This window comes from Myotis lucifugus, unplaced genomic scaffold (genome assembly GCF_000147115.1).
Source record: "Myotis lucifugus unplaced genomic scaffold, Myoluc2.0 scaffold_320, whole genome shotgun sequence".
Classification (NCBI taxonomy): Eukaryota; Metazoa; Chordata; class Mammalia; order Chiroptera; family Vespertilionidae; genus Myotis; species Myotis lucifugus.
Window position 1 is genome coordinate 1,183,266 of NW_005871368.1, and position 22,261 is coordinate 1,205,526.

The 22,261-nt window shown below is 41.9% G+C and overlaps 1 long non-coding RNA gene across 1 annotated transcript; it reads right to left on the reverse strand.

Annotated features, from left to right (window-relative positions):
* Positions 1 to 1,471: 1,471 nt before the first annotated feature.
* On the reverse strand, positions 1,472 to 22,233 carry LOC106699142. The gene is made up of 3 exons (XR_002832099.1): positions 21,125 to 22,233; positions 2,520 to 2,690; positions 1,472 to 2,192 (listed from the first exon to the last, which is right to left on the reverse strand). It is a non-coding gene; the product is annotated as an uncharacterized LOC106699142 (long non-coding RNA).
* Between the last annotated feature and the right edge of the window lie 28 nt (positions 22,234 to 22,261).

Below are 22,261 nucleotides of genomic sequence, written 5' to 3' on the forward strand. Positions count from 1 at the left end.
AACTCGGTAGTCAACTGCCTCATTATGGAATGATAAATTCTTCCCCCACTGACTTGATACTCCACTGGGAAGTTAGCAATTCCTACAAAGCAGTTAGAAAGCTCCATGCTGTGCAGACACCATTGTGTCCTGGAATTCTATCCATGTGCCTACTGAGGCTAGACCTTTAGGGACCTTGAAGGGAGGATGCCGTGTTATGGCCTTTAGTGGAATGTTACAAAAAAGAGGCAAGCTTCGAAGTAAAGGAGAGGCCTAGAAGGCTAGAAAAATGGGGATCTATTGCTCAAAGACTAAATCCATCAGGTCTATGTCAGGATTTCAGGACCAAGACTATGACTGACCATAACGACAGAATGTTAAGGACTCAACGATCACTAAAATGCGGGCTCCTCAGGATGGGGACTTTGTCTTTTTTCACTGTCAACCGTTAGAACAGTGGCAGGCACGTGGTAAGTTGAATGAATGACTAAGCATTCATTTCAAGCATTACTAGTCTAAGTATTTGATTAAATGCAAATTGGATGAAAGGATACCCGAGGTTTTTTTTGTTTGTTTGTTTTTTAAATATATTTTATTGATTTTTTACAGAGAGGAAGGGAGAGGGATACAGAGTTAGAAACATCGATGAAAGAGAAACATCGATTCAGCTGCTTCTTGCATGCCCCCTACTGGGGATGTGCCTGCAACCCAGGTACATGTCCTTGACCGGAATCGAACCTGGGACCCTTCAGTCCGCAGGCCGACGCTCTATCCGCTGAGCCAAACCGGTTAGGGCAGGATACCCGAGTTTTATGGGACTTGTATAGCCAGAGAAACCCAAAGCCTTTCCAACAATGTAATTTGGGTGGCGTTGACCCCCTCATCCTCAGCTCCAGGGTTGGGCACAAGACCCAGTTATGGCCAGTTGAAGCTGTCTCCAGGTGCAGTGATTGTAGAAATGGAGACATGACCCACACCAAGTCCATTTCCTCTCTGGATCAGCTGTGACTGCTTCTGGATCTTTTCAGATACTTGAGATGATGAATGCCCTTTCTCTGCTTTAGAGGGCGAGACTTGATTTGTGCCACTCATAACTAACAGGAAACTGATTCATACACGTAGTCTACAGGTTTATTTATCCAGGAATTCAAAACAGGATGTCAAATCAAGATACAAACTTTTCAAGACTTTCCTCACTGATTTAGTTAACGTGGTGGGAGCTACGAAATTGGAGGCAAGCATGCTCCTTTCTATCTTTAGTTCACTTGCAGTTTAACCTCTGGCGTAGGCTGAGCTGCGGTGTGAATCAGTCACAGTGCCAACAGTACTTGGGAACTTTGAGAAATGAGCTGTCAAGTTGCTCACGTGAATAGGGAGCAGAAAGTCTCCATGACCTTGCAGACTCCTGACCGCTAGTATTATTCTTTGCCTGTTTAAGATTTTTATTCTTTTGCCGGAGAATTTCCTAAGGCCCTGTCCTTGACCTTCAGCTCATTCTTTAAGATCATTCTCTCTCTTTTTCTCTCTCATCCACTGCCATCTCTCCATTCCCTTCCTTTGGTTAACACTCATCTTTCAGGAAGGAGGTAACTTGGCTTTAAAAGATGAGTAGGGATTGTTTTGGTGGACGAGGGGTAGAATGGGGGGCACCATGCCAGCACATTCCAGACAGAAGTAACAGCACGTGTGAACGCAGGGAGAAATGGATATATAGCAATATCATTGTAATAGTAGAGTTTAACTCCCCTTTATTAATGTGCAACAAATCAAATAAAAGCAAATGACTGAAGAAGCAAAGGATCTAAGCAATACAGTTAATAGGGTAACTTAATCAATCATATAGGAACTGTACGTCACAAGGAGAAATTATGTCCTTTTCTTCTCCCAGACTTTTATTTGGAAAATGTTTAAACTTAGAGCAGAGTGACAGGAGTGGTATTCTCCACCGGGATGCTTGGTCTGGTGCCAATGAGGATATAAAATCACAGATGTGGCTGAACACGTGCTGTTTCCTGGATGCCAGTTTTCTTTGAGGATTTTCAGGGAAGAAAAACACTATTTTTATAAGAAAGCCAATTTCAATATTCCTGAAGCAAAATGCAAACATCTCGTTATTTCTTAAGATGATGCTCAATTCTTCAAAGATGATTTTCAAAATCTCAGAGAAATACATTAGTTCTCCTCAGCCATTAGGAAGACTTGGGTGGAAATGTCTGAAAAGCACAAAGTCCACAATTTCTAATTTGCACCCCCCCCCCCCCCCCCCCACACACACATCTCCAGCCTCACCATCACCACTTCACCCACATGACCTGGGCTTCAGCCTTTTGGCCTGTCACATCTTTTCCCCATATTCCTGCCTTAGCATCTGCTTCACCCCTGCCTTGAATCATCCTTGAAAATCCAAGTTAAGTTTTACTTTCTCTTTGAAACTTTTCTAAACAGAACGGAGTGTTAAGAGCATATCTTTGGAGACTCCGATAAGCATGAAGAATACTGTTTCCAGTCTGTCCCTCCCTTTACCAGTAAGAGTCCCTTACCAGTTGTCCTGGGACGTGCAGGGATCTCTGGGCGTAAACTTTCCCTGGCCCGAGGGTCAGAAGTGACAAATACCACAATCAAAGGGAAGTTCTCAGAGACATTGCCAGGTTCCACCACTTCTGTTTTCCTTCAGCCACAGCAAAATAGGGGCTGCTCTTTCAGAATGGACCCTGGAATGAAGAACACACGGAGAAACGCTGTCACCAATATGCAGCTTACATGTAATGGGACTGAGAAATAAACCTTCGTTGTTGTGAGCTACTGGGTTTGCAGGTATGGGAACAACTTGGAGTCCCAGTTTGTTTAAACTGAAGACATTTGAGATTCAACAGATGAAGGGGGTGGGGGAGGAAAGTCTTCGTAGAGCTTCTCTAAGCTTATTTTTTCTTCTTGTGAAGAACTAATAGGATGACCATTGCACATTAGCATTAAGTCACAGTAATGCATCTTCTTTTTCAGAAGATAAATTATACATATTGCAGTGATAAAAGGGGTGGGGATATTTGCTAAATCCCTGTGAGAAACCTCTCTATCTAAAATGTATGATCCCTTACTGTTTTGATGTTTCCATTACAGAATAAATAAGGAAGCGTCCATTCAATGTGTTTGAAGTCCTCATTTAGAACTAGGAGTAGTTGTCACATGGCCCATGGTTGCTGCCCCAGGAGAGGTCATCAATGGGAGGTGAGTCCCTCTCCTTCTTGAGGCCGGCACCTGGCCCTCCCTGAGAGGTTGGCTGTGGGTCACAAGCTACATGTCTGTATCTGCCACTAAGATCAAGTAAGCAGAGTCTCCAAATGCTCAGATATTTGGAAAATTCATCTAAGAGCAAGGAGCTGTAAAATTTATAGATACTTGTAGATTTTGTTGAGCAAATTGAGGTAGCAAATAAAAGACATGATACAATAGCCATTTAACTGGTTGTTACTTATCATTGTGCAGAAACCTCCATCTCATTAAGTGTTAAAAAGAATCACGGTTGAAACAAGAGATACCATGAGTGTGTGACTGTTGTAGCTGGGTTATGGGCACATGGAACTTTCTTCCAATTTACATATAATTTGAATTTTTCCATAATGAAGGGTTCAGAAAAAGAGAGAATCAAAGTAGGCTTATTCTGGAGAAGAGGGAAGTCACGCGACCTTAGCTAGTGTTTAAACAACTGAGGAAATCACTTAACTTTCTGAGCCTCAGTTTCATCTGTGATATGGAATTAATAATACCTCTCTCAGAGAATAGTTTCTTAATAAGGGGCTTCAAGGACAATACCCTTTTGTCTGCCAAACAAATACCTGTTTGTAATGAGAACTTCTTCTCTGGCTACTAAAGGAACCCTCAAAATATTTGAAGTCTCTAGGTTGGAAGTTTGCAGCCTCATTACAATGCATTTGGATTTTGCAGCAATGCTGTTTTAAATATAAATATGCGATTGGCTTTTAGGGAAATGTTTTAAAGGGCCGGGAGGAGAATTTTGTCTAGCAGCCCTTAATGGCTTGTCTGTTCTCTGTGGATTTGTGACTCCAGCCCGGCTGCCTTGTGGACCACTCCTCAGAAGACGCCAGTCTCCTCAGCTGACCCATAGGAGGGGGCCCCAAAGGCCATCTCAGCAGGAAGCAGGACAGCCTGCGAATCTGCATGGCTACGCTGAACCTGCTGAAGTTCAGGGTTGACTACAGTGTTCCTCCACTAACCAGAGGAGGTTTCCCGAGGAAGGAGGTCCCCTGAGCACCCCTCCATCTCCTCCACCAGCAGCAGGCACGGACACTTCTGCCCCTGACGGTTACAGGTTGCAATCTTTAACTGCCTTCTTTGGCTAGAGGTGAATTCTCTCTGTTCTTTCCCACCGAGTCTTGGGAGGATGGCAGGTAATTAAGAGGGGGAAAGACCCTGCTTCTATTTCACTTTGAAACTAGACATTTCTTCCTTAACTCAGACCAATGCAGATAAACTACTAAAGAACGCGTCGCTGCTCTCAATCAGTATTCGTCTTCTTTCTCCCTGAGTCCCCACAGGTCTGTGCTTAAGCATTTGGAATGTTCTGTTACAGCATTTAGAACATGTAGTGTATCATTTCTTTTCCCTCTTAGACAGTGAGTTCGAATATAAGGTAGATGCTCAATGAATGTTTTGTAATGGAGGGATGGATGCACGGATAGATGCATGGGTGATGGAAGGACGGGCATTTGGGTGAATTAGTGACTGTACAGGTGAATGGATAGAAGGCTCTCTGCAAGCCAGAAAAGAGCCCTGACAGACCCGACTTTTCTAGTCCTATGATTATGGACTTTCCAGCCTCCAGAACTGTGAGAACTAAATGTCTGCTGTTTAAGTCACCCAGTGTAGGGCATTTTGTTAAAGCATCCCCCCTCCCCCCAAAAAAAGACAGTTTATTTCTGCTTACGAGTATATTTTTGCATTCAGCTCTAAATGCATGTGAGCTTGCTTATGTCTTTGTGCAGGTATTTAAGTGTTTCTCCTTCTGGGTGAAGTTTAATTGAAAGAACCAGTAATGGCATTTCTGTAAAACAGATAATAGCATGTATCTCATAAGATTGTTGTAAGTGTTAGGTATGAATATTATTTTACGGTGATCACTATTCCTAGATTTGAAGTAAAGTTTAATTTACTTACGTACCTACTACATCATCATTTATAAAGGAAGGTTTTTTTTGTTTGTTTTTAATCCTCACCCAAAGAGGATTTTTTTCATTGATTTTTAGAGAGTAGAAGGGAGAGGGAAGAGAGGAGAGAGAGAGAGAGAGAGAGAGAGAGAGAGAGAGAGAGAGAGAGAGAAGAGAGATACATCGTTTGGTTGCCTCCCACAGGTGCCCTGACTGGGGGTAGGGACCAAATCGGCAACCCAGGTAAGTGCCCTTGACTGGGAATTGAACACTCCAGTGTGCCGGAGGATGCTCTAACCACTGAACGCACTGGCCAGGGCTATAAAGGTGATTTTAATGGTTAAGACTGACTTTGGATCTCAGCTTTACCCACTGTCTATTCCTCCAGCCAGCCAACCATCTATCCACCCATCCCCTCAGTTTCCCCATCTGCAAAATGGACATAATAAGAGTATATTCCTAAAGGGTAGGATGAAGTAACCCATGTAAACTACTCAGTACAATGCCCAGCATAGAGTAAACACATGCTAAATGCCAACCAATAGAAAGAGCACTGTGCTCTGTTGGAAATGATGGTGCTCGTGGGGAGCAAATTCACAGATTCAGGTGATGGAGAGGCTGCAATGCAGATGGCCCCGTGGGTGTCTTCACAAGGCTCCTTCCTCTTCCTGGGAAGAAAGGGAAGATCAGCCACATTGGGGCTGTGATGAAAACACCCACCTCCATACACACTCACACACCCATGGGTGAGATAGATGAATGGTCATGGCGGACAGTGTTGGCTTTCTCCACTGAGGAAGAATTCGGGCTTAACGTAGCTGGAGGATAAGCCTATGTTGACAGTTTCCCTCTGCAACGGGGTTGAACAGGAATTCTTTCTGTGTATGTGGGATGACAGACCTTTGTTGATCCTTTATTGTGCTTTTCGACTGAGTTTCTTAACACATTTTTAACACCCGTGTTTATAAAATAAGATGAACTAGACACACACAAAAATATATTTACCCTCCCCCCCCAAAGTAACTTATCTAGGTGAGAAAGTTTCTTATTTTCTTGGAGCCTAAACTTTCTCATGTATAAAATGAGAAGGTTAGATTAGCTGTAACTCTGTGTCTGGTTTTCTGGGTGTACCTGGCACTCTCAATGGGGTTCCCTAATTCCTGGACCCTGTCCCAATTGTGTATGAAATATTTTTCTCAACTGTTGTTTGGAAGGAAAATACTGATATTAAATGTCACTCGGGGACCGTCTCCCAGGTTCAAGTGCCCTGCTGTCTCCATCTGCACACCAAAGACCAGAGGCTGCTGAGTAAGGCAATACCTGATTGGCAGATGCAGGGAAAAGGACCAGGGAAACTAAGTGATTATAAACCTCTACCTGCACCAAATCTTTCCCCTGCTGGGACTGTTGGCCAACCCCTACTCCCATCATCTCTTCAAGGAACGTCCGGGCTGTGTGCTTATTAATAAGAAGAACAGTGTAAGCTGGGGTGCTACACTGTTACAGCAGCCAGCAATGACCACGTGCTGGGCATTATCAGTAAGACCGTTAAAGCTTATCTTATCCCCTCTCTTTCAAGATTGTTCTTAATCAGGACTCCTGTCAGCTTGGGGCCCTGTTCCAGCTTTACCAGCTGATAGAATATGGAAATACTACAGTATTGGTTGGTAGCTAGGTGATGTCCAGGACCACCGAGTGCCTCCCATCTACCCACCACTCTGGCCCAGGTAAGGCACCTGAGGGGCTGGCCCTAGTGTCTACCCATTAGCAACCTGCTGGGGCTGCAACAGCTCCCACCCCAGTTGTTACCCCCACACCCATGGGAAATTCACAGTGCCCACCTGGCTTTGCCAGGCTGTGATTACCTGCTGACATCTGGCTCTCTCTGTAATTATGGTAGCTGATTGTCAGAGTGGCCTCCATGGTGTATAATTCAGGTTATTCAAGATTTTGAACGCCACCCCTGCCTCTTTTTTTTGGGGGGGGGGGAGGTACCAACTACAACAAATTAAAACAAACCCAAATAAAAGTTCTTTATAGCCTAACTGGTTTGGCTCAGTGGATAGAGCATCAGCCTGCGGACTGAAAGGTCCCGGGTTCCATTCTAGTCAAGGGCATGTACCTTGGTTGCGTGTACATCCCCTGTGGGGGTGTGCAGGAGGCAGCTGATTGATGTTTCTCTCTCATCGATGTTTCGAACTCTCTCTCTCCCTTCCTCTCTATAAAAAATCAATAAAATATATATATTTTTAAAAAGATCTTTATGAATCTCCCCAGAAATCAGATGGTTTTCATTTTTACCTGCTGTCTTAAAGACCATATTTGTATACATCCATATTTATTACACAGTTGTAATCATAGCAAAGTTCATTTTTGTGTCTTCCTTCTTATACTTAACATTGTCACAAGCATTTTTCCAAAGTAATTTATATCGTTTTCAAAATTATTATTCTAATGATTTAATAGGTGCCACTTTGATTTAAGCCAATTTTCTGTGCTCTAAAACTTACGTGTGGTGGGTGTGGAAGAGAGAGAGAAAAGAAAGACAAAACAATGTTCTCTCTCCCCATTTACTGAGACCTCCCACAACTCTGTAGATTTCCCCAACAGAGTCACATAGCTAGACAAAATAGAAAGTACAAAGTTCTCCTGCTGGGCTAAAGAAGAAATTCCAGCGCAACTTCACAAATGGCTGAAGTTGCAACTTCACCAAGAAACCTAGTTCTTTGGTTCTGCATTACCTGTTTTAAGGCCATTTTCCTGGGGGAGCGCAATCCCCTTGATACTATAAAGCTTTTTGCAGAGGAATTAAGACTACAATTAAAGTAGGGCAACTAGAACAAATGATTAGTTTTTAAAACATAACCTGAACATTAAATTCTCGAGAAAGATCGCAAACTTCTCAGAAACATCACTTGATCTCAAAGTGACTAATTTGTTTATGAGAACATTTTTAAAAATTGGGTCATCCTTTTCTATGCCCTATATCAATTATCTCTAGGCTTCCCCATGTTATCTTTCAAGTTTAAAAAGTAATAACTCTAGACATTCGGCACACTTTTCAGTTACGAAAGCTTTAGAATTATTTTCTTTGTAGAACACAGTATTATCCCCTGCTTAGCTTACTGTAAGCAATTTAGCAACAGGCTTCACCTAGCAGAGCAGTTTTTGCTTAATCTAATTTTAAGTAATCACCTCTCTTTCACGCTTGTTTCTCTAGTACTCCTATTGGTCCTGGTTTGCCACACAACAACATTTACCCCAGGATCCCTGCTCCTAAGGCAATAGAAAGAACAGCTCAATTTCCTTCACTGAATATCAAGCATGAAATATAAGTAAATGGGTAAAATAAGGAATTCCACGTAAGTCATAAAAAGCTACCCATACACAGGTGGAGACTGAAAAAACAAAACCAGAACCAGAATGCCTAAGTCAGTGAAAGGCTTCATGAAACCAAGCCAACACGAACGTTACTGACAGCTGGATCTCTCATCTGAGTCATTACCCAAATAGGACGTCCTACTCTACGTGCATCAGATACTGGGGATTTTCATTCAAAAGGCTATACTTTCCTGGAACTGGGCTTGCTAATGCCTTAATAAAGTTAGTCCCTGGAAATAAAGAAGGACAAAAACAACACCCTTTTTACCTATAGGGCTTCAATCTTTTTGTTTGAGCACATTAAAAATGGCTTTACTTCAAATAAAGGGGTACATTTCTTAATATTCATCACATGGGAGAGACTGGAAATATAATTTCTTCAGGGCCTCCTCTGTGCCAGCCTGAATAGGCGCCCCTTGGGTATTTTCTCATGGAAACTCAGCCAAACCACATGCTGAAAAACATCCCAAGAGGCTCCATGGCCCTGGCTCTCTGAGCAGGCACGGTAAGAGCTTCCCTGCCGGCACCACAAAGTTTCTGTGAGGACCAAATTAATGAGGCGGTTGGGGGCAGGGAAGACGTCAAACTCCTAAGAGCCAGTATCTGTGTGGGGTATGGGAGCTACCTTTTACATCACTAACATTATGCATTACATTTGAAGCAATCAACTTTTCCTTTACCAACAGTATGCTAAAGCTGTCTTAAAGTCTATAACATATTATTTTAAACACTAGAGGCCCAGTGCATGAATTTGTGCACGAGTGGGGTTCCTCAGCCTGGCTGGCAATCAGGGCCGATTGGGGCCATCTCACCCAGTCCTGATTGGGGCCGATGGGGGCCAGCAGCCGGGGGGGGGGGGGAGAGGGGGGGTCGCAGGAGGTTAGCTGACCGTGGGAAGTTGGCTGTGGGAGCACACTCCTGCATTGAGCGGCTGCCCCCTGGTGGTCAGGGCACATCATAGCTATCGGCTGGTCATCCAGTTGTAACAGTCGCTTAAGCTTTTATATAGAGAGACTAGAGGCCCGGTGCACAAAAATTTGTGCACTCGGGGGGGTCCCTCAGCCCAGCCTGTGCTCTCTTGCAGTCTGGGACCCCTCAGGGGATGTCCACCTGCTGGCTTAGGCCCGCTCCCTGGGGGATCGGGCCTAAGCTGGCAGTCAGACATCCCTCTGGCAGCCCAGGAGCCCTCGGGGGATGTCCACTTGCCAGCAGGGAGTAGGCCTAAGCTGAAGTCGGACATCCTTAGTGCTGCTGAGGAGGTGGGAGAGGCTCCCACCACCACCGCTGTACTGGCAGCCATCAGCCTGGCTTGTGGCTGAGCAGAGCTCCCCCTGTGGGAGCACACTGACCACCAGGGGGCAGCTCCTGCATTGAGCATCTTCCCCCTGGTGGTCAGTGTGTGTCATAGTGACCAGTCATTCCCAGTCATTCTGCTGTTAGGGTCAATTTGCATATTACCCTTTATTATATAGGAGTGCCTGGCCAGCCTGGGTGAGGGGCTGATGGCTGTTTGCAGGTGGCCACAGCCCCTTCAGGGTGGGGGTCCCCGCTGGGGTGCCTGGCCAGCCTGGATGAGGGGCTAATATAGATAACAATTAGTATTATTCATTTAATATTTAACCACTCCCCTCAAACCTAATGAAAATAAAAAAATACCATCTGAAAATTTCCTTTTTTAATCAATAGACTTTATTTTTAGAGCAGTTTTAGGTTTACAGGAAAAAGAAATAATCAGTAGATACACTGTGTCCTCATATACCTCTCTCTTCTCCATACATCCTTTCCCTATTATTAGCATGCTGCATTAGTGTAGTACTTTTGTTATTATGGGTGAGCCAAAGTTGGTACATTATTAACTGAAATCCAAACTTCACATTAAGGTTCACGCTTGATGGTATACATTCTGTGGGTTTTGACAAATGTATGACACATATCCACCATGACAGTATCATACAGAATACTGAATGCCCAAAAAATCTCCAGTGCTCCCCCTACTCATCCTTCCCTCCCCTGGCCCCCCTGGCAGCCACTGACAATAATTCTCTTCAAACTCTAGCCAGGCTCCTTTGAGTCCTCTTCTTGGTTAGGCCTTTACCTTGGTCTATACACTTAAACAAACACTAACCTAGTTTCTAATGTCTCAAGGCAGCATTCCTAGGATGACCCTAGCCCCACGTAAAGCGCCTGCCTGAGGAAAGTAAAGGCTGCCAAAAGAATCGACTGTTTGTTCTAGCTGACACCTGAAGACAGGGCCCCTGTCTCCCAGCCTCTGTGGGAGGGTGGGAGCCTAACTTTGGCAAGTGCCCGTTAGCAAATCCTGACGGTTTCACATGGACCAATGCCCCCTTCCTCTTTTGTAATTTTTCTTTCCCTAACTCTCTCAAGTCTCCTCCATTCCCCCTCCCTACTCCTTCCTTCTCCTTTTAAATCATCCAGTCTTCTCTGTGTAGATCAAAGCTGAGTTCAGTTTAGGTTGGATTCTTTTCCCTGTTGCAGCTGGTTAAAATCTGTCCTTACCACTTTAACTAAGAGCTTTGTTATCTTTGACACCACTCATCTCGGTGCTGTCTCCAGAGTTTTGTCTTTTCCAGAATGTCACATCATTGTTATCATATCGTATTTAGTCTTCTCAGCTTGGCTTCTTCTTTTTTTAAAAAAAAAATATATTTTATTGATTTTTTTACAGAGAGGAAGGGAGAGGAACAGAGAGTTAGAAACATCAATGAGAGAGAAACATCAATCAGCTGCCTCCAGCACACCCCCCACTGGGGATGTGCCCGCAACCAAGGTACATGCCCTTGACCGGAATCGAACCTGGGACCTTTCAGTCCACAGGCCGACACTCTATCCACTGAGCCAAACCAGCCAGGGCCCAGTGTGGCTTCTTTCACTTAGCAATATACATGTGAGGTTCCTCCATGTCTTTTCATGGTTTGACAGTTCATTTCTTTTGTAATATTCCATTGTCTTGATTTACCACAGTTTATGTATCCATTTACCCATTGTATGATATTTTGGCTGCTTCCACGTTTTGGCAACTACGAATAAAGCTGCTAAAAACATTTGTGTGCAGGTTTTTGTGCAGACATAGGTTTTCTGGAAATGTAGTGCTCAGTTTGCTTTTTCTACCTGACACAAGTCACCTGAACACTTCCAGAATAAGTAAGATATAAAATGGCAAAACTTTAATGAGTCAGAGCAGCAGTCGCAAACCTTTTGGACCTCACGGACCACCAGTGGTCCGCGGACCACCGGTTGGCAATCGCTGAGTCAGAGAATGTAACATGTGCAATGTGCAATTAACCGGTATATTTTCCTCTGTATTTGACTTTTTTATTTTTTTAATCCGCACCTGAGGACATTGATTTGAGAAAGAGAAACATCGATGTGAGAGAGAAACATCTATCCGTTGCCAGATCTAAATTTCTAGCTCTATTGGTCTTGGTCCTCCTACTGGTCCTGGTTCTCCTACTCAAACTGTATTCTCTGTGCCCACAGTCACATGTATCCTTCACCCACTCGCCCTATTACCAAGTCCTCTAAAAAACGTAGCCAGATAATTCTGTCACAGCCTCCTCTCTGCTTCCCTCTCACTTATTTATGGAATTTGTCATTCTGAATTACCATTCTTTTGTTTGGCTTCCTCACCAAACATTGAGTGAGCTTTTCAAGAACGGGAACCTTTTAAGTCCCCCCACCAGTGAAAGCCTGTTGATATCCTCTCTTTTTCACTTTCTACCCAGTAAAATGCTGCCACCTTCCTCTAGAGCTGACATAGATTCAATGAGGTTCTTTCTCGAAAGGCCTCACCTCACCTCCATGGTCCTTTACTGTCTAGACACTCGTATGGCTGTGGATGGTTCTTAATGTGTCTCTCCTACCCCTCATTCCCAGCTTGCTTTTGTGTCTCCATAAACTGTCCAGCATATGCTCCCTTGCAGGCCCCATTTCTCTTCTTCTGTCATGTGGTCACTCTTTCTGGATATTCTTCCACTTCACATTCACTCAGTGGTGAGAACAGAAATAAATCTATCTGAGAGCTGTTTGAGAATTCTAGACCATCAAATCCTATTGAATAATTTCTCCAAATTTCTTTTGCCCAACTATAAAACTACCTTTCCTACCCAGTGCTATTCAAATGATAATTCCTTCTTTATGTGCTGTGTACCCTTCCAGACTTCCATAATTAGGAAAGAATGGAAGACACTCATTCCTCTCACATTTATCTGTCCTAACTCCTTAAGACCACCTGCTTTTATAAAATAACAATTTTTATAAAATGGTGAATTTATCCATCTTTCTTCTTCCTCCAAAGAAAGGTCCTAAGACTTAAATCATTTTAAGTTAATTTGAACTTACACAGATAATATAAGATATAAAAACTCCAATAGTTATAGATAAATGTAAAGTCCCCCCACTTCCAATCTTCACTATTGTCACCAGGCTGGTGTGTACCCTTCCAAAACACTTCCTATGCACGCACATATCTATTTGAATAGCCATAGAAATATGAAGAGTTTTTGGGCTTACTTTGAGTTGCAGAACTATTAATGGGAGTCAAGACCAAAACCCTAAAAAATTATAATGCACCAGTCCTAGCCTTTTGTAATATCCTTGCCCTGGGTGGTATAGTTCCCAAGGCAGCCAAATGTTCGTTCTCCAACTGCCAAACTGAAGCATAATCCTGGTAATAGTTATGGATTTTTTAGAAATAACTTGGCCTATAGGATGCCTGTGGCATCCCTTCCTGATGGTAGCATGGCGGTAATAGATGCGGGGAAGCTGGGATCCCCTAAGGAGTGGTGAGAAGGATGGATTGCCATGGTCCAGGAGGGGTCTGCTTTTCAGTGCTAATTCTGCTGTCAGAATTGGTGGGCAAAGCTTTGGTGGGCAAAGAGGCTTCATTGCATGATTGAAAAAATAAATATCTTTTAGATAAAATGTTTCACTTACTTATAAAATAATGACCACGGAGGCCAAATGCACTTGATGTAAGTTCTATCCTCTAGATTTTTGGATACAACCATTAAAATATTTCATCTAGCATAAGTTTGGTTACTTACGTAAAGCAAAATCAAATAAGCCAACTGCTGTTGGAACTCCTGGCAGCTTCCTAATACTTAATACTTGATGAGAATTCTGATCCATTTATAAGACAAGCTAAAATGGATGAGAAATAAAAAAAATAATGACTTAGTCTATGAGTGCATCATCGCTTCTACATTTTTCCATTTCAGAAGGAATTCTGGCTGCATCCTCCGAAGTGGAAGTTGTTGGTTAATGGATGCTAATGGGAAGCCTAATGGTGCAGCAAAAGGACAGGGCACTTCGTGCTGGAGCCCATGGCAAAGCACAAGATTTACTGAGCGATGACAGCACTGCCAGCTCTTTTATAAGTTAGAGAAACAGCTTATCCAAAAGATATTTTTTTCAATAATGTAGTGAAGCCTCTTTGTCCACCAAAGGCTGAACCAACGTGAAATAATGGCAGGCATCACTCAAATTTTCCCATAAAATGATATCTTTACACATATACATATATATCTCCTATCTATATAAAATCTCATTACAAATGAAACACATGTTCACTATTTTTTAAAATGAAAATACTACATAATTGTGGAGGCTAAAAATATTATTACTTTTCCTCCCACTTTCTAAATTCTTCTAGCTGGGCTAATCAACAAATTAACAGAGACAGATCAACAGGAGAAAATCAAATTTTAATACATGCACATGAGGAATTCACATATGCATGAAAATTCCAAAGACAGGGAGGCAACATTGGGTATAAATGACATTTTGGACAAAGGAGAAAAGAAGGGGAATAGGGTATTAGATTTCAGAAGTAAGCTTGGGCGATTTACAGGCAGTTGAGGAAGAACTGAACCCACATGGGCAGGCAAATTCTTGCTAGGTGGCTCAAATAATAGGACCCAGGGGATATGTAGAGGCCCCTGCCTGAATATCAAATTTAATTCAAATTAGTCTAAAGCAAACATCCTAAGATTCCCTTCCTGGAGTGGCCCTATCCAATTGAATCTCTTAGGCAAGAAGGGGGATAAAGGTTATTTCTGAATCTTATGTCTCAATAAAAAGCTTAAAATCAATTTCCTAAAAAGTCAGCTTCAGGATGGCAAAACTTTGGTTCCCTTCAAAACTGAGAGGGAAGAAAGCCAGCCTATTTTTTACTGCATACTAGTAGAAACAGCGCACTGCAAGAGTTTTCATGTGTGTCCTTCCATTCTTTATGCTGTGAGGACGAGGCAGGATAGAAAGAAGTTAGGGAGCTCCTACAAGTGGGATGAGGAAGTAGGAATGGACATCACAGGCTGATAAGCCTAGGTCCTCTCATCAGAGCCCCTACCTCTGTGCATGATCACAGAGAAACAGTTTATGGCAGGAAATTCCCACGGTGGTCACACAAGTCAACAACAATAGATGTGGCTAAACCAAGCTCAATCCAAGATGTAGGAAAAATTGATCACAGAATGACCCCAAAGCTCATTATACCATCATTAGGGGACAGAGGGGAACAAATACTATCACACCTTCCAGAACAGACCATATTAGGAACAATCTCTCCCAGCCAGAAGACAGGCAGAATTTGGTGCCACAAAGTTTAAGAATAACCCACCCTTGGAAACATAAAGTCCCAAGAACTGACTGATCTTAGCACATAACTCACTCTCAAGTTTTCTCCTGTCCATTTGGACATGTTCTTTCGAGTCTCTCACAGTGGCACCCTGTGAGACTAGCAACCGGGGGAGCAGCAGGCAGCAGCAGCCAGTTCCAGGCTTAACCTCTGATCCTGTCTCCAGGAACCCAAGTTGTGGCCTATTTCTTTCTCTCAACCTAAATAAAACTCGATTTTGAATTCACTCAGACTTGCTCTTGAATTCTTTCCTGCGAGAACACAAGAACCTGCAGGTAACAGAGTGCATAGGGGCCCCCAACTCTGCCTCTGGTGACAATTATATATATTTTTCCACTTTAAACACTTCTTTCTATGGGTTTTAATACACATATAGATTTTTGTTAACTCCACCAAAATCAAGATACATAAACAGTTCTTTCATCCCCCAAAATTCCTATCGCTATTCATACTTTCCATCACCCCTAATCCCTGATACTAGCAAACACTTCTGTCACTAAAGTTTTTGGTTTTTGAAAATGTCATAGCATGTAATGTAAATAGAATTATAGAATCTGTAACCTTTTGAGATTGGCTTTTTCACTCAGTGTGTATGAGATTCATCCAAGATGTGGTATATCAATAGCTCATTACTTTTTATTCCTGAGTAGTATTTCATTGTATGAATGTAACATGATTTGTTTATGTATTTATGGGTTGAAAGACATTAGGTTGTTTCATAATTCTGGTGGTTATGAATAGAGCTATGATTATGAGGCAGGATAGAAAGAAGTTAGGGAGCTCCTACAAGTGGGATGAGGAAGTAGGAATGGACATCACAGGCTGATAAGCCTAGGTCCTCTCATCAGCGACCCCACCTCCTTGAAGCTGCCTTTTTGGGACAGTGACTTTAAGCTGGTTATTAAGAAACAAAAGACTCAGAAAGAACCTTTAACCCTCTTCCTTTCCCTACCCAAGAGATTCAGAGAAAAGAACCTGCTTCAGAAAGGGAGTTTAAGGATGTTTGCTTTAGCCTAATTTGAATTAACTACAGTACATAAGAGGGCTTCAGACAGGGAACTTTAGCTAGACACCCACTGTTTCTGAGTTGCCTAGCAAGAATTTGCCTGCCATGTGTGTTCAGTTCTTCCTCAACTACCTGTAAATCGCCCATTCTCACTTCTGAAATCTAATATCCACCTCCCCTTGTCTCCTTTGTCCAAAATGTCATATATACCCAATGTTGTCTCACTGTCTTTGAAATTTTCATGCTTATGTGAATTCCCTATGCACATGAAATTTGAATTTCTCCTGTTAACCTGTCTCTGCTAGAAAAACTTAGAAAGTGGGGGGAAATGCCTGACTGGTGTGGTTCAGTGGTTGAGCATTGACTGATGAACCAGGAGGTCATGGTTTGACTCCTGGTCAGGGCACATACCCAGGTTGTGGGCTCCATCCCCTGCAGGAGGCAGCCAATCAATGATTCTCTCTCATCACTGATGTTTCTATCTCTCTCTCCCTCTCCCTTCCTCTCTGAAATCAATAAAAATATATTTAAAAAATATATATTACACTGGTAAACATACTCAGAGCTAATCTTTTTTATACATTCCAAATATTCCCTTAAGAAAGATCCCGAGAAGTGTAATTGTTCTTTCAGATTATATACATTTAAAAGGATTTTGAACAAAGTACATAATGCCAAATCGCCCTTCAGACTTTTTAACTCTCATCATCTATAATAATAAAAGTGTAATATGCTAATTAGACCGGACAGCCAAACGACCTTCCGGATATCATTCCAGACATCTTCCCAGACAAAGCTGCAGTGGCAGGGGCTGGGCAGAGGCAGTTAGGGGCACTCAGGCAGGCAGGTAGAGTGGTTAGGGGCGATCAGGCAGGCAGGCAGGCGAGTGGTTAGGAGCCACTGGTCCCGGAGTGCAAGAGGGTGCAGGCCAGGCTGAGGGACCCTCACCCCTTGCAGGAATTTCGTGCACCAGGCCTCTAGTCAGAGTATAAAATAACATCAAACACTATTATTGCTTTTCAACCTTGCTTCGTTGGTAGATTTATAAAAAAGTATGTCATTGTTTTTTTAAAAAAATATATGCATTCTTTCATTACAAATAAGGCTGAATATTTATATAACTGCTATTTGCCATCTGTACATCTTTTTGTGTATGCGTGAATTGTCTCTTCATGTCCTTTATGCATTTTTATATAGGGTAGCTCATCTTTTTCTTATTTTTCTATAATAACTTCATTTTATTGCAAATGTTTTCCCCCCACCCAGAGTTTTATTTTAATGAACCTTAATTGTGCAGGTACCTTTTGAGTCTTTGTTTGCATCCTTGTAAACCAAAAATCTTCCAGTGTTAAGGTTGCCAGGTTTAGCAAATAAAAATAAGTAACAAATGATGTTTAAATAATTATGCCCCAAATAGACATGGGCCATATGTATATTAGAAAAATAGTCATTATTTCTCTGCAATGTACATGTAACTGGGTATCCTGTGTCTTATCTGGCAACTCTAGCTAAGAGTCACACCTTCAGTGGAGTGTGGCTGAATTGGGTATTAGTTTCTAAAATCAGCACATTTGGCAAAATTGCATGTGGTCAAAAGTACCATTAAAGTAGCTTTCAAAGTTGAGTATGCATGGACTTCTGCCTTCTACTCTATATGGTAAATTCTATTCTCAATGAAGTTAAGAACCTCTCAGGGGTAGAAGGAAAGTCCCTGGGCAGATGCCTGGTCATTCAAACCATTTCACTCTGTGTGTAAAGTGTTTCTGTTTGTCTACAGGCTTTTTCTATTTTATATCAGTTTTCTAAAACGTTTAAACATGTATTTATTGGTAGTTGTGGTGGTTTAACAAAATACAGGAGCTAAATTCATTTCACATGGGTATTATGTTCTAAAGTTAGCTCTCAAGAAAAACAGAACCACGGAATTATTTTTATACAGTTTACCTTCAATCCATGCTCCTCAAATCCCTCAGTCCAAATTTTATTTTCAATAAACATTCTACCCCAAAATTACCCAAGTATTTTTCTTCTGGGGGAACTTCTATATTTTGGCTCACTCAATAGCTACTTAAGAGTGATCACGGTGACGGGCCTCATATCATTTGTTGTGCAATCGTGTCCTGTTTCGTGCACCCCTTGTCTTCGTTTCTTTTTATAGATGCTTTTCTATCAACTTTGACCAACATTTATTTTAGCGAAACATGCCTAGCAATACTCAGCAGTTCCAAATCAATCATTAGCCAGGATTACAAAGCAAAATGTATAGAATGATGTACTCTTTCTCTCAAACACAATTCGTGAATGACATCAAATCTCATTTATTTCTAGCACATTCAAAACACTCTCAGGGGGAAAAAATTATAATCTTGCTAAAGTTCATTTTAATAAGATTTGGCCTGTAGTAAAAGACAATGTCATATTGTCTGAATTTTCTCAATATATTTATATCAATAGTATACATATTCAATATATTGATATTAATACGTATGTAAAAATGTTTACTCAGGTTGTTTTAAATATTACACATATTTTATTGATTAATATTATCTCAATTCACTGACCTTTGCTAAGTTAATTTTCAAATCCAACATGGTAGAAAAGAAGCACATGGCTCTAGTCATGTTGCTATGTCTCTAGAAAATCTTGTTCACTTTTGAAGAGACTGGCAGATCAAGGAGAAACTCAAACACTTACAAATAATTATGTATACATATATATGCATGCATAAATACATGTACAGACACATACATACATACAAACATGTATACATATATTTCATCTTTTTATGAAAGAAAGTTACAAATGCAGAAAAGTAGAGAGAATGGTTATAATCCTCCTGTACCCAATACCCAACTTCAATAATTGACTTTTTCACAATAATGCTATGTATTTTAATACAGTTTTTAAAAAGCATAACATATAGAAATGTGAACTGATCATAAGTGTACTGAATTACTCGATGAATTACTACGAAGTGACAGCAGTCACATTAACTACCACCCAGGTCAAGATTCAGAACACGGCCAGCACTGCAGTGGCCCCACTCCTGCCCTCCTCATCATTAGAGAGAGAGGTTTGTTGTTCCACTTATTTATGCATTCATTGGTTGATTCTTGTATGTGCCCTGACTGGGGATCGAACCCCATAACCTTGGTGTATCGGGACAACACTGTAACCAACTGAGCACCCCGACCAGAGCTGTTAGATTTTTTTAAAAAAATTATTCATAAGAGTTCTTGCAACCTGGATAGGAACACTTTGGTGGTTATATGCACAGCAAATGTTGCTAAACTGCATTAAAAGTTGCAAAGTTGTGAAAGAAAGCCTCACTTATAAAAGGAAGGATGGTGAATCATCAAACTCTCCATAAAAATAATCACAATTTCAGTTTGGGGGGTTGAATTTACCCAGTGGCCTAATATTTTTGCTGAAGCTTCAAGAAAAGGGGAAATATATTTAGTGATAACAGAGGAATGAGTGGCTGGCTAGTTACCCAAAGTGCCCACTAAGTAACATTATCTTGGTGCGGAGTTGGCCTGGTACTCATATCTAGGCCTTGTTGAATATAAACAATTTCACAGAACATGAATATCAGACAAGGCCACTCTGACCATGCCAAAACATGACCCTTCTATAATTATATCTAAACAACAGAAAAAACCTGAACATAGTCCAAAGCCCAAAATGACCAAACATCTCCCTACTCTGGCTAAGAATGGTGACTGCTCTTTTGTTTTGTTTTTACCAATTACAGCTTTAGCCTCAGTCTAGCCTACCCCCCTTCTAGATGAGACTTACATATTATGATATCCAGTTGTAAGAATTATCCCTCCTTCCTAGCGGCATCCAACCCAAAGCAAAACTCCCTTTTCTTCTCGTCCTCCTTCTTCTAAATCCTTACCTCAGGACATGTTTATTGATTTTAGAAAGAGAAGGGGAAGGGGGAGAGAGAGAGAGAGAAACATTGATCAACTGCCTCTCACACATGCAAAAACTGGGGATCAAACTGACAACCCAAGAATGAGCCCTGACCAGGAAGGGAACCCACAACCTTTTGGTGCATGGGATGATGCTCCAACCAATTGAGCCACACCGGCCAGGGCTCTTCTTTAAACACTCCCCGAAATCATCAAACACAAGCTTGAATCCTATGAGTCCCTTTCTAATAGCCACTTACTGAGATGCCCCATGGTTCTCCATGGTATGCATTCTCCCTCATTGCAACAAGTAATAAATGCAATGAGTAATAAACCCAACCACTGATGTATTCCTGGTGGTCTCTGGTTAGAGGGCATTGACATTGGAGAAACCAGGACAATCTAGCAGCCTGAGACAACTTACTTGTCAGTACAGAGAAAATGAGAAGATGACCTTTATCTAGGGTAAATTTACATTAGCCACAGACACGGACACTGATGGATGAATAAAATTATTAATTTATTTTTAAAAATAAACCCCGAATTGTCAGAAAAGGCAAATTAAGAGAGACAGAAAGTACATTAGTGGTTGCCTGGAGTTGTGTATAGAAAGGGGATTAAACATTACAGATCATCATATAGAGGTGATACTCTAAACCTGTATTATGACAATGGCATTGTCACTCAGTAAACTTGATAAAAACCACTGCATTTTATACTTAAAGTGAGTAAAGTGCATGGCATATAAATGATAGCTCAATAAAGTCGTTAAAACAATAATCCTAGAGACCAGCTGCGTGAATCCAGCAAACATTCTGTGTCAGCAAACCACATGGCAAGCTACACTGTAAACAGAAAACTGGTTGAGGGGCATAAATTCAGAGCAACCCGAATTAGCTACAGGCATAATTTGTTTTATTGCACTTAGCTTCATTGTGCGTCACAGGTGTTGCATTTTTTACAAATTGAAAGCAAGACCCTTCACCAGCAAAAAGATTACAACTTGCTGTATTGCAATACTCACCTTATCCTGGTGGTCTGGAACCAAAACCTCAATATCTCCAAGGTATGTTTGTGTATGATTAGAATACGTCCATCTACCTCAGAGTTACACCAACCATGCTGGAGTCTTTGGGCCAGGCCATTGTCTCCTCTGAGTAACACGTTGGTGTTTGCCTCTGTGGCTCCATTTTTCCAGGTTCTGCTGCATGAATAAATCCCTCTTCTGGTTTTACTTTACTTATAAATTAAATCTTGTTGTCCTGGGAAACATTCTTTTATCTTAAAACTTATGAAGATCTCTCATACCTTGGCTCTAAACTACCATGACTTGCATTTAGAGCCAGTTATTCAGGGCCAGTTTTATTTGCAAGTTGCAGTGAGAAGGGGGCTATGGACAGCTGACTCACTTTATGTCCTTTGGATTATCACAATTTTATATCAGAAATTGAAGATCAATGAGGTGATTTTTATCTTCTAGAAAATCTTGAAAGCCCGTTCATTTACAGGGCATAAAACTAACAGTATAGCTGCCCTTCTGTGCAACTGGACACAGAAGTGGGTTGCCAGGTAAAATACGCGCATGGCTCATGGAGTATTTGGGACATACAGATACTAAAGAATTATTCACTGTTAACCTGAGATTAAAATTTAACTGCGCATCCTGAATTTTTATTTGCGAATAAATACAAAGAAGCTGTGGGTAACGCAGAAAAACAGGCTGTGCAAATTACTTTGGCAAAGAGGAGTGGAAGAAACACCAAATTAGTAAGAGTCTTAAATAGGCAAATGTTATCTGTAGCAGACAGAGGAAAGGGGGGAAAAAATCCTATCCCTCGAGTTTTAAAATGGAATCAGAAGCATTAGTACTTTTAGAAAGGGAGCATCAGTCTCAAGGAGGATGAAGGAAAACTTCATTTATACTAGTTTGCAACCGGAGTCCCTACCCAGCCCTTCTACTTGACGGCGCCCAGGCGGACGCACCTACAAGGCAAAGGGATTGTGTTCTGTGCCCCGGAGGCGGCTCGGAGCGACCTCCCCACGCCACGCCTGGGGTTCCGCTCCGACGCCGGCGCCAGGTAACCCGAGGAAATGCCGGAGTAGGCTTCGCCCTGGAAAGGCCGGGTCCGGAAATCAGGGGTCCGCTCCGCCCCCGCGGTCC